This window comes from Macrotis lagotis, chromosome 1 (assembly GCF_037893015.1).
Source record: "Macrotis lagotis isolate mMagLag1 chromosome 1, bilby.v1.9.chrom.fasta, whole genome shotgun sequence".
Taxonomy (NCBI): Eukaryota; Metazoa; Chordata; class Mammalia; order Peramelemorphia; family Peramelidae; genus Macrotis; species Macrotis lagotis.
The window spans coordinates 792,589,639-792,602,331 of NC_133658.1; positions in this window are offsets into that span (position 1 = coordinate 792,589,639).

The window sequence follows — 12,693 nt, forward strand, 5'->3', positions numbered from 1 at the left end:
ACAACTGATTCTAACATTAACTGTGGTTTGGGGAGAATCATTTTAATTCTATGCATCAATTTTCTTATCTCTAAAATGGAAATTAATAATAATACTCACCTTATCTACATAATTGTTTCTAAGAAACACATCAGAGTTCACCTAGTTCACCCTTACCTGAGAGTTACATCTTTTTCATAGTTTCACCATCAAATGGTCAGATAGTCTCTGCCCAAAGCATTTAAGTGTTGGAAAACTCACTACCTAATGAGATACTATGAGAAGACATCTCTAATTATTATGGTTTTCCCTTATAGCGAGTCAAAATTTGTCTTCCTTTGGATTCCATCCATTGGCCTACTGAGGCTAAGTATAATTCTAATTCCTCTTCTCAAATAACATAGATATGGTAAAAAGAGCACAAACCTGGGAGTCAAGAGATTCAGGTTCTAATTCCAACTCTGCCACTAACAATGGGCAAATTCCTGTATTTCCCTGGACCTGATTCTCCTTTTTTGGAAAATAGGGAATAAATCTACAAATATTAAATGTCCCTTCCATCTCCAACATCCTTGTAGGCCAATGAATGACTCTAACTTACAGAATTGTTGTAAGGATCAAATACAACAATAGACATGAAAGTACTTTCAGTTATTTAAATGTAAATAGATGCAAAGCCAGTTTAATTGGTTGCATTGATGTTTAATTCTATTTGTAATAAAGCTTTATAAAGATGTAAGTTGGTCATGTTCTTTAAAGCAGCTTTGCATATAAGAATTCAGGATTGCTAAACTTCAAATGTTTTGTTAACCCAACCACATTCCTTGAGGAGAGACTATAGGAAGTAAGATAAGTGATGTCAACCTCCATTAGCACTTTCCTTCATGTGAAGTAAGGTGGTAGTGTAAAAACTCATTGGACTAGAAAACCGGAGATTTGGTTTAAAATCATAGAACTTCAGAGTTAAAATGATCATCAGAGTTCATCTAGTCCAACCCATACCTAAGGAATACATCTTTTTCCTAAGCATTCCTATCAAATGGTCAGATAACCTCTGCCCAAAGCATTTAACTGTTGGAAAACTTACTAATGAGATCATTCATACTATTGTTGAACATTTCTAAGTATTATTATAATTTTCCCTATAGTAAGTCAAAATTTTTCTCCCAATGGCTTTCATCCATTGGCCCACTGGAACAAGGGTAAATCTAATTCATCTTCTCAAGTAATGTTCAGTTTCAGCTGTGTCCAACTCTATGCAAATCTATGGGATTATCTTCATAAAGATATGAGTGGTTTTACGTTTCTTTCTCCAACTCATTTCACAGATGAAAACACTGAGCAAACAGGGGAAAATGACTTGCCCAGATAATGTGATTAGTAAATCTGAGGTCAAATTTGAACTCAGGTTTTCCTGTCTCCTGGCCTGATACCCTATTTCCTGAGCCATCTAACTGCTCCCTTTTTACATAAGACAAGTTCTAAATATTTGACTATAATGACCATTTTCTCCCTAGTAAATAGGTACTAGCTAACTTGTACCAGATTAGAGCACTGGAAATGAAATAAGGAAAACCTGAGTTCATCCACTGCCTCAGTTACTAATAAAGAGAGTAGGGGACAGAAGGAATACTGGAATGACTAGAGGATGTTGTATATATTCGATTCTATGGTTTCTAATTAAATAAGCATTATTGCGGGTATCTAGGTCACACAGTGAATAGAGAGAACTGGACCTAGACTCAGGAATACCTGAATTCAAATTCCACCTCAAACAATAGTTTTGTGACCTCGGGCAAGTCATTTTACCCCTACCTCAGTTTCCTCATCTGTAAAGTGGAGATAATAATAGTGCCTACTCCCAAAGCTGTTGTCATAATTATGAAGAGAGATGATTGTGTTTTGTGATAATACAACACATTTGTTATTTTGTGAAGATAAAATGAGATATTTTAAAAATATTAACTAAAAGTTTTATTTTAATGAATCTTTTCTTGTAAATAATATTTTTCCAATTGCATATAAACATAGTTGAAACATTCATTTTTATAAAATTTTGAGTTCAAAATCCTCCCTCCCTCCTTTCCCCTCCCCAAGACAATAAGCAATCTAAAATAGGCCTTACATATGCAATCATGGAAACATATTTCCACATTAGTCATGTTGTGAAAGGAAAAAACAGAACAAAAAGGAAAAACTACAAGAAACAAAAAAAGTGAAAATAATATGCTCTAATCTGCATTCAGACTCTATAGTTCTTTCTCTGAATATGGATAGCATTTTCTGTCATGAGTCTTTTGGAATTGTCTTGGATCATTTTATTTTTAAGAAGAACTAAGTCAATCATAGTTAAAATGAGACATTTGTAAAGCAGTTTGCAAACATTAAAGTGATATAAAATTGCATAAATGATAGTAAAGTGATATAAATGATAATTGTTGTTATCATTATTAGAATTACCTTGCTTCCATTCATAAACTATATGAGCCCAATCAAACTATTAAACCTCACTAGACCTCAGTTTACTCATCCATAAAATAGGGAAATTAGACTAAATGATCTCCAAGATCCCTTCTAGCTACAAAATTCTTTGATCCCAGGTCATTGCCTGCCTAGAGTTTCCTTATCTATAAAAATGAAGATAGTTGGACTAGACAGCTGCTGAAGTCCCTTCCAGCTCTTCATCTCTGATCCTATTAGTGGATATTTGCAGGCTCACTGAATGAAAAAGTTCATCAGTCCTTGGCCTGCTTCCTTACCCAGAATCATTTAACCCAGGGCCTTCCAAACATTTGTATGGAGTATTTATTTCTTGCGTAACAGCTCACATTTATATGGCACACTAAAGTTTGAAAACCACTTTCCTCATAATAATAGTGCAATAAATAATGTTGGAGATTTAATCATTTGCTAATTAACAAGTGGAGAAACTGTGGTTCTAAGAGATTTAATTACTTGCCCAGGTTCATAGAACCAGAAAAGGTCTGAAGACTGTGGTCTCCTGCCTCCAAGTTCAGCATGTCATCTACTAACTTGTGCTTCCTTCTTATATTAGCTTCCCAGCACTTACTTCACTTCATTGTATCCTATGCTACCTAATTTAGGTACTTAGACATAGGAGTAGATCAGGAAAAAAAGTTCTAAGAGAATAGAGATCATAATACCTGAATTTCCAGTTCTATGGCTATTTCTGCTTTAAAATCCCTTTCTGCACTAGCAAGTAGACTTTCTGTGATTATGTATGTATGTAAACATATTAAACTCCTATTAAAAGGAGAAAGGATTAGTAACATATGATACTGAAAATCTTATTCTGTATGCAATTTGAATATATCAAATCTATCATCCATAATTGGTCCAATGGTATATAGCTAGTGAAGTCGCAGATGTGAATGAGGCTACCTGCAGTAGGGGATAGAGATTTTTCTATGGAAATAAAGCTTGATTCTGACCTATCTCTTCAATGGAAAGCAGTTAGAAATTCTCCCAATCCCTAGGGTGGATAGAGTGGAAAGCCTAGGACCAGGGATGAGGATCTGACTATTGGTGTTACTGTTCAGTACTCTATAGCACTTGGTGATTTGGAAAGCACTTCCTTCATAACTAACTTTTGAAGCAAGTAATGCAAGAATATTATACCAAGGAAATTACCTGGTCAGAGAGTATCCAAGACAGAATCAAACTCAGGTCTTTTAACCCCAAGGCAAGTTTCCTTCTACTATAGCAGGATATAATTTTTAGAGGGAAAGCATTACTGGGTTTCCCCTTAGGGCCTTTCCCCACACCTTCATCATTACCCTTCAATGCTTTTACACAAACACAGTGCCTCTAGTAGTCCAGCCTGCTCCCACACATATTCATCCCATGGGGCACAGCAGAGTGCCAACACCCATTAGTTAACTCACCCAGAATGTCAGCACCCGGAGCTGTCCATCAGTGGTACCTTCTTCATTCTTACTGACAGCCAGGCCAACACTCCCCTTCACCTCTAGAAGGACTGTCTCGCTGCATGAACTCTCTGGGACAGTTACAGAAAGTGAAAGTCCAAGTTACCCAGCTAGATTCTGGAGCTGCTGGAAACATTTTTTTTAAAGAAACTACCCTTTAACCTAAATGGAAGGGAAGATGACTTTAGGATTCCACTTCATGGATTCAGTAGAGTCTGAGATATTCTTTTTTCTATGTCTACAAGGATATGATCTGCAACTTTGACTGCCTTTCTCTGTGTTTCTCTCTCTCTCTCTCTCTCTCTCTCTCTCTCTCTATATATATATATATATATATATACATATATATTTATATATATAAACACACATACTATATAAAATGCATATATGTATGTATATCTATATCTGTATCTATAACATAGATATAGATATAATTTTCATTCACTTCCTGTTTTCCTTGACAGGGAGGCAGCATAAGGTTGGTATTGTGACTGAGGGTCTGTTGTTTTAATAAAATGAGAATGAGATTATAGTCCCCTTCCTTACCAATTCATATCCCAGCTTAGTCAAGAATACCAGACTGCTGCATTTTAACCCTAAAGAAATGACTATAAAATGTCTCAGGCCCCCTATGCCCCACTACTCATACTTTTTCTGTAAAAGGAATTGTTACTGTCTAATACAAAAACACAGAGCATGACAGGAGCTCAGGGTCTAGGTCTGGAATGCAAGATCCCACATCAACTGACAGTTTACCTGGCAAATTAGGGCAGTTCTGGTCTGCCCCTGCCCGGGTGGATACATAACTGTCTATGCATCGATGGATTGTTCTTTATCTGACAGGTAATTAGCTACAGAAAAAAAGTAAATTAAAAAGAAAGACTATATTAATAACACTATGCGGGCATATTTGATTAGAGATGCACAATGAATTACTTTAATTTACAAAAAACCTCTTTTGGTCTGAAGAGCTCAGTTCATTGCCAGAAAGACAGATACCTTGAAAAGATGAGCTCCCATAATTCAGGGGATCTCAGTGGAGAAGAGGGGCTCAGGATGTAAACACTTTATTCTCTTCTTTAATCTATGATTTGGTTAAACATCTGTACAACTACCTGTGTGTCAGCGATCTGAGTTCTACACAGCTGCTTTTTCAGGGGGTCTAATGACCAAGCAGTCCCTATCCTTCCAGGGTACTATCTTATTGAACTGTCTCATTTTACATAAATCAAATTCACAGTACTAGTCTAATAGTGTCTATAACTTAAATGATAGATTCCCAGAAGACAGGACCATGCCCGGCTATTACTACAACTGTCTAATGTACAGCTGGTACAGTAGAAGCATATTTTCCCCTAATGACCAGAAAAGAAATCCCTAATGTTAGATTTTTAGGCTTCCTTTGGAGGAAACAGAAAAGAGAAAGAGAGCTGGGGAAAGAAGAAGAAATAGAAGAGAGGCAGAGGGTAGGAGGGAGGCAGAGAGGGAGAGAGGGAGAGAGGGAGAGAGGGGGGAGAGAGAGAGAGAGAGAGAGAGAGAGAGAGAGAGAGAGAGAGAGAGAGAGAGAGAGAAAGAGAGAGAGAGAGACTCCCTCCCCTGCTTAGATTTTATATTGTAAAGCATGGCCTAGAAGAGAACAGAATAAACAAAGGAGAATAATGGAACCAAGATCCTAGATTTCCCCCCAGGCAGTCTCTGGGCCTCTGGGGAAGGAGTCTGCAGCATGAACACCTCCACTCTGTACCCCAGAGGTGCAGGCAACAATTTAATGCCTACCACCTCCAGGGTGTGTCGTTACTATGAAGTAACCCACCCCCTGAAGCGTCTGATTGCTTAAGCATCTCTTTGCAAAATGTTTATCTTTTTGCATGAATGTTTAATCAGATACCATGGTGCTGTGCACAGCAGCCCTCTCCAGAGAGGCAGCCGGAGATGGAATGATAAGTCCTATTTTTCAGGGAGGGCGGCTCCATGTGTGGCCACTGACTGCCTTTTGGGGATCATGCTTTCCTCTTCTTCTGTTGAATATCTACTTATTTTATGACCAACTTAAATGCTTCTTACATGCGGTCCTCCTGGACAGCACACACACACACACACACCCACACACATACACACACACACACACCTATTCTCATTAAAGACCTCCCCCTTAGACCTCCCTCAGAACTTCATCTTCTACTTCTCTAATAAAAATGTGGGTGTGCATAGATATATGCATACATGCATAACCACATATTCTCAACAAAAATGTCAGTGTATAAATAACTTTTATTATAGCTCTCTGTGTATGCTACCCTCCTACTAAACTCAATAATAGCCGATATTCCTATAGTGTTTTAAATGCTGGCAAGGTGCTTCACAAGCAACCTTGTAAGGTAGGAACTACAACCATTATTATTCACATTTTCTAAATATAGTCTGGATTTGTCTATGGTTATATACTAATTAAGTATCAGAGGTAAGATTCAAACTCAGGTCTTCCTCACTCTAAATATAGCATCTCTTTCACCAGATACAACCCACTATCTTTCAATCCAGGAGACTATCCACTTAGACAAGCAGGAGTTCTGATGTGCACTGGTGAAGGGAGTAAACTCAAGTATGAATTCAAAAACCTTATAAAGTATTGAGATGCAGTATTTTTCAATTGGTCTAAAATTGTTGAGTTACATTTAAAGTTTCAAGGGACATAATTTCTGGGTAATTTAATCATTTATTAATAAGGCCAGCAAATCAATAATAAAAGGATGACTATTTGGTCATCTCTCTTAGACCAAAGAACATCATAGTGATGGACTCACAGTTTATGTACTCTTCAAAATAATAGATGGGTCATCAAACAATAATCAAATCTAACTGATTAACACAATTGGAGAGGGATCATATTAAAATGAAGGACTGAATATCTCTTTGATAGGGAAAATATTTCTATACCAGACCACGAAGCACTTTAGACTATTAATTCAAAGAATGTGTGTGCTTTTCAAGGGGAAGCTGAGACATTATCTCAGCTCAGATTATCCCCAGACCTCAGTTATCTAGACAAAAGGATCCCTCTCTATCCAAGTTTGAGTAATGGACTTCCCAACCTTAGATTAAATTACTTGCAAGATTAGGTAGGATCTGAACAAGATCCAATGTCATTAACAGAAATATCCTTCAAGAAAAACTGAATTCAAATTCAGGATTTTGGAAGAAGTTGGTGAGAACTCTAAATTTTCTAAGATATTATTAAAAATAATTTATTAAAATTGCACCCCCATTTCCTGGCAAAGATATTCTTCCTCTTTCCTAGCTACTCCCCAATCTGGAATCAGCCCCAACAGTTTCTAATTGCATTTTCTTTTCTATTCTAATTCCCTTTCCATTAACAACCTCCTTCTCAGAATCCTCCACCAATAGGGAAGGTAACCTCTAATTTCTTCTCCTCTTAGAATTAGACAGAATGTGACAACTTCCGCAAAGCATTTTAGGAAGATACCTAGGATACCAATGCATCACATAGAGTTTCCAAGGTGACAGGATTCTTATGATGGCTAATCATGGAAAAATGCAAATTCTCTCTTTTTCTCTCTTCTCAACACCAGACATACCCATATTACCACCAAGACCTACCAGGTCCTTAGCCTCTGAGAGATTCACTGTCTAAACCCAATTCCTCTTTACAGTCAAAGAAGAGTCTATAGAGTCTTATCCAATCAACCAATCAACAAAAATGTATTAAACATCTCCCACATGCCAATCTCATCGATAGACACTGAAGACACAAATATTTTAAAAAATGAAATAATTTCTGTTCTCAAGAAGCTGATCAGGTAAAGCCTTCCCAGAACCACACATGTACTCTGAGATCTTCTTCATATAGGTCCTGTGAGTCCCACTCAGGCACTCTTACTTTTCCATGACTTCCTGGGATTATGGCTAAATCCATTACCTGAGGATTAAGCTTCAGTTTGATTCTCATCAAAAATTCTAGTCACCATGTATTTGCTTAACACCAGACCTTTCAGGCCCCATCAAATTTAACAAGGTCTGACAGATTTGGGATTAAATGGAGAAACCCAGACAAATCTACTATCATAGAAGTAGGAAAGGCATAATTTTTAAAACGAGAGAGACCCTAATGTCTGTTAGTGTGAAGCCAGAACAAGTTATTTCCCAGGCCCACACCTATCACCCTTTCCATTTTGTGTGACTCTTGGTCCTTCTTGTACTGCTGGAAACAGTGACTAACTTTAATTCACTTTAATTAATGTTGATTGAATGACTCTTATGTATGAGGAACTAGGGATGTATTAAGACAAAATTCTACTCCTTATGCTCACTAACCAAAGAAGTTAGAGAAATGCAAACAGGAGAAATATAATAAGATAAAGTGAAGTATTTACTATAGGAAGGATACAAACAAAGCACTATGGAGGTTCAGAAGAGAAAGACAGAGAGAAAGAGTGGTCATATTTAGCTGGGGAATTTAATTGGGGAAAGAATTTCACAAAAAAGTGTCATCATCTGAACCTTGAAGGATAGGTAGCATGGGTAGCAGAGATGATTAAAAGTAGAGGGAATATCATAAACTACATTAGAAACAAAAACATAGCATGCTAAGCAAATATCAAGTACACTTTTAGAGATTAATGGACTTATAATAATAAAGAGGAAGCCAATTGTTTTAGTAGATAGAGTTATGGGCTTAGAATCATGAATATTCATCTTCATGAGTTCAAATCCGACCTCAAACACATATTAACTGTGGGAGCCTGAGCAAGTCATTTAACCATAGTTGCCTCAGTTTCCTTATTTGTAAAAAAGAGTAGAGAAAGAAATGACACCCCACTCCAGTATCTCTCTGAGGTCTAAAGAGTGTTTTCTTTACAATGACCCTATAAGGTAGGTAATGCAAATAGTGTTGGTTCATTTTAAATGTAAGTTCTATAATTTAGAATTATAGAATTACAGCTAGAAGAAGTCTTAAAAACTATTTAGTCTAACCTTTCCATTTTATTAATAAGTAAACTGAGGACCAAGTCTAAGCAAATCACTTAAAATCACATAGCTAGTAAGTGTCAGAGTTAAAATATCCACGTTGGTGAGGTAATCAAACTGGAAAGATGAGCCATATTGTAGAGAAATTTAAATGCCAAGCTAGAAATGCTTGTTCTTCCACCAAAGGGGAGTTATCAGAGGTTTTGAAACAAGAAAATGAAGTTATTGTATCTATGCAGAAAGAAAATTATTTTGGCATCATGTGCAGGATAAATTGGGATTGCTGTGTTTAGTTGTGTTTGCATCTTCTTGACCCCCATTTGATGTTTTCTTGGCAAAGATACTGGAGTGATTTGCCTTTTCCTTCTCTTACTCATTTTACATATGGGGAAACTGAAGGAAATAGGATAAAGTGATTTGTCCAGGGATTAAACAGCTATAGTTAATGACTGAGGCTGGATTTGAACTCATACCTTCCAGACTCTAGGCCAGGCTTTCTATCCACGCACCACCTAGCTTCCCAGAACTTTTGTAGTATCCCACTTGTGCAATACATCTCTAAGTCATTAGATTTGATCAGGATTTATTGGTGCTGGAAGGCACTTCAGACCTTTTATAGAGTAGAAACTATCTAATCAAATACCTACTTTTTAATCTTTTGTTAATGTCTTTTGTTTTTACTTCAATAATTTCTGTATTTCTGCTCCTTTTATTCTCCCCAGTTATATACCCAATTACTTTGGTAAACAAAATAAGCTAAGCAAGCCCAACCAACACATCAATGGCATTTGAGAGGATATGCAATAGTCTAGATCCACAGAGACCATCATCTTCCCTTCTCAACAGAATGGAAGAAACTTCATTTCCTGATCTCTTCAAAGGACCAGAGTGGGTGATTATAATTACACAGTATTCACTTTTTTGTTTATTATTATAGTCATAGGGGTGGCTAGGTGGTGCAGTGGATAGAGCACCGACCCTGGAGTTAGGAGTACCTGAGTTCAAATCCAGCCTCAGACACTTAATAATTACCTATCTGTGTGGCCTTGGGCAAGCCACTTAACCCCATTTGACTTGCAAAAAACAAAAAAAATAAAAAATATTATTATAGTCATGGATAATATTTTCCTAGTTCTACTTCACATTGAATCAGTTTCTGTCTATTTTTCTTGATGTTTCATTGAATTTCTTCTATTCATTATATCTTATAACTCGTCTTTCATGTATGAATTTGTTTAGTAATTTCCCAATAGAAACAACCATTTTAATTTTACTTTTTTTTTTTTTGCAAGGCAATGGGATTAAGTGGCTTGCCCAAGGCCACACAGCTAGGTAATTATTAAGTGTCTGAGGTCGGATTTGAACTCAGGTACTCCTGCCTCCAGGGTCGGTGCTCTATCCACTGCACCACCTAGCTGCCCCTTTTAATATTACTTTTAAAAGCTTTTATTGACAAAAAGAAAAATAAGATAGGAAGTAACAATACCACTCAAGAGTTTTGATGAGAGATGAGGACCTGAATTGGGTGGCAATGAAAGGAATGGAAAGAAAAAATGGTTCTGAGAGACATTAGAAAGAGAAATGGACCTAGATTTTGGAGTTTGTACAGATGTGGAGGTTGAAGGGGAAGAAACCAATGATGAATTAAAGCTTTGAGCATGGACAGTTGGGGAAATGTTGACACCAGGAAAAGAGATAAGAAAATCAGGAGGAGTTAGGTGGGACTGAAGGTAGAAGTCCTTGGTTTGGAACTTGTTAAGTCTAGATATCAGTAGATTTTTCAACCAACATTATTTGAAATGTTTCTAGTCCTATTTCTTGCTACTCCCCCTCTCCCAAGAGACAATGTGATAGAATGGAAAAATTATTCCTTCCCTCTCCCCATTATACTCTCCTCTTCCTCCTCTCCTTTTCCCTTTCTACTAACTCTTCCTCTTCCTTCTCACTTTCCTCCTCCAATATTGTTCTCTTCTGCCATCCAATTTTCCCACTTCCTTCTGATGTAAGGAAAAGGGAGTTTGATTTAAAGTCAGGTAACCAAAACTTGGATTCAACTGTGCAAACATGTGGGTGAATCACTTAACCTTTCTGGGACTCAGTTTCTTCACTTATAAAAACAGGGATATTTGCACTGCCTATTTGCGTTTCAAGATTGCTACTGGGGGGTGGAGGGCAAGCCAGGAGGCATAATGGATAGGATAATGGACCTGGAGTCAAGAAGACGAGTTCAAATCCAGTCTCAAACACTTAATACTTACTTAGCTATGTGACCTTGGGCAAGTCACTTAACCCCATGCCCTACCAAAAAAAAAGATTTCTATGGGATCATAGGATTCTTAGATGTAGGGTTTTAAGGGATCTTAGAAGTCACCTCTACCTCATTTGCCAAATGTAGAAAAAGGAAGATAGACTTAATACAGCACCAGGCCTGGCATCAGGAAGAACAGAGTTCAAATCTGATCTCTGACACTTACTAGCTGTGTAATCCTGGGCAAGTCATTAAATCCCTAATTGCCTCAGTTTCCTCATCTGTACAATGAGAATAATAATAGCACATACCTACCAGGGTTATTGTAAGCATCAAATTAAGTAATAAATGTAAAGAACAGTGCCTAGAACCTAGCTATTATTAAGGTGATTTGCTTAAGGCCACACTAACAAATTTTGAGACAAGATTTGAACTGGTCCCCCTGATCTAGATTATACTAGAATCCAGCACTCTATCCACTACACTAAATTGTTATGAAAAATATTTTTTATCTTATGACATTATATAGGAGCAAGTTATTATTATTCTCCTCTTTTCCTTTCCATTCTCTACTTCTGGCCATCCTTCAATCACCCTCTTTACTCTTGCCTTTGAACCCTTCCTTCTCCCTTTTTATGGCTTCTCTTTTTTCTCTCATTTCCCCAGAAACTTTCTCATTCCCTTCTTACATCTTATTCCCTTCTGTTTTAAGAATACTAACCAGTCTCTTTAACTAGAACTTCACCTTGCCCAAAGGCAATGAGTTTCATAAAAATCAGAAAAAAGCAAGAAAGGAAGAAGCAAATGATATAGAGCTTCTCAATTTTCTTTTAGGTCCACTGCCTTATTTCTTTTAGGCTTCCTGTCTAATTTCTTTTGGGCCCTGGGCCCATGCTAATCACATGGCTGCCTTGGCTTTCCAATGTTCTGGCTCTTGGCTGATCCTACATCCCAAGAATGGGGGGTGGAGGGAGTCTCACTTTCATTTTTATTATTGATACAAAGAAGAACAATGACTTGTGTTTACTGAAAATTAATTTTTTGGAAATTACTTTGTCATTTGTTTTACTCTTCTTAATTAAAATTTACTTGGTGCAGAAAACACCCCATAAATTAACTCAAATACAACAGCAAATTAATTAGCATTTAGTTACTAGACATTACTCATAAGCTGGACAAATTGTTTTCAGCCTGTCATCTGCATTTGGCATCAGTGGTGCTGGGGTGAGACTGGTTTGGGAGCTGTGAGTTGTATGGATTAACCACTCCCCAAGGAAATCTGGGGTATTCTTCTCAAGGAAGTTACCTGTATATCAAGGAATAAAGATATGTTTGATGTGACACCAGACTGACCTTGGGCTCCTGAACACTAATTATACTCATATAAATAGTGCCTATTTCCCTCCAAAAGGGGTATGAAGAACACAGAAAATTGCCACAAGAAAACTCGGTATGGAGCAATCTTGTTTAAAGTTGAGGGGAGGATCAAAATGATCTATGAGAATACTTCTAGATAGAGGGCCCTGTGTTTTG